This window comes from Bison bison, unplaced genomic scaffold, assembly GCF_000754665.1.
Source record: "Bison bison bison isolate TAMUID 2011002044 unplaced genomic scaffold, Bison_UMD1.0 scf7180017864122, whole genome shotgun sequence".
Classification (NCBI taxonomy): Eukaryota; Metazoa; Chordata; class Mammalia; order Artiodactyla; family Bovidae; genus Bison; species Bison bison.
Window position 1 is genome coordinate 332,703 of NW_011494694.1, and position 473 is coordinate 333,175.

The window sequence follows — 473 nt, forward strand, 5'->3', positions numbered from 1 at the left end:
AATGCTCTGGTTTCTCCACACGGCCCACGGGAATGCTCTGGTTTCTCCGCTCGGCCCCCTGGGCACTCCTGCCACAGCTCTGACCGCCTGTCGGGAGGCTCCTCACCAGCTCCCAGACAGAGCTCTCTGGGCTGGGACAGGAGGCCCGGCGCCCAGAGAGGCCCAGGTCCCCGCAGCCAAGCAAACACTGGTGTGATGCACACGTGCACAGAGGCACGGCCCAGGCCTCCCATGGTAAAGATTCCCAGGGACGCTGTTGTCCAGAACCCGGGAGAGTAGCGTGCCTGCTTCTCGTTGCCCGAGATTTGCTAGAATCCCAGCCCCAGGGGCAGCGTCTGTCCCGGGGAGCGACACTGTCCTGCCCGCCTCTGCCCTCCTTTCTGCTGGGCAGAGGGCAAGGGGTGTTCCTGTTGGCCTGAGTGCCCCCTGGGCTCTGGGTGACAGTGGTCACAAAGGGGCAGGGTGGGGGGTGC

At 65.5% G+C, this 473-nt stretch overlaps 1 protein-coding gene across 1 annotated transcript in view; it reads left to right on the forward strand.

Annotated features, from left to right (window-relative positions):
- The window catches only part of LOC104988305 (ribosomal protein S6 kinase alpha-2-like), a 152,770-nt gene that overhangs the window by 73,226 nt on the left and 79,071 nt on the right, over nucleotides 1-473 (forward strand). The gene's annotated exons all lie outside the window — the stretch shown is intronic.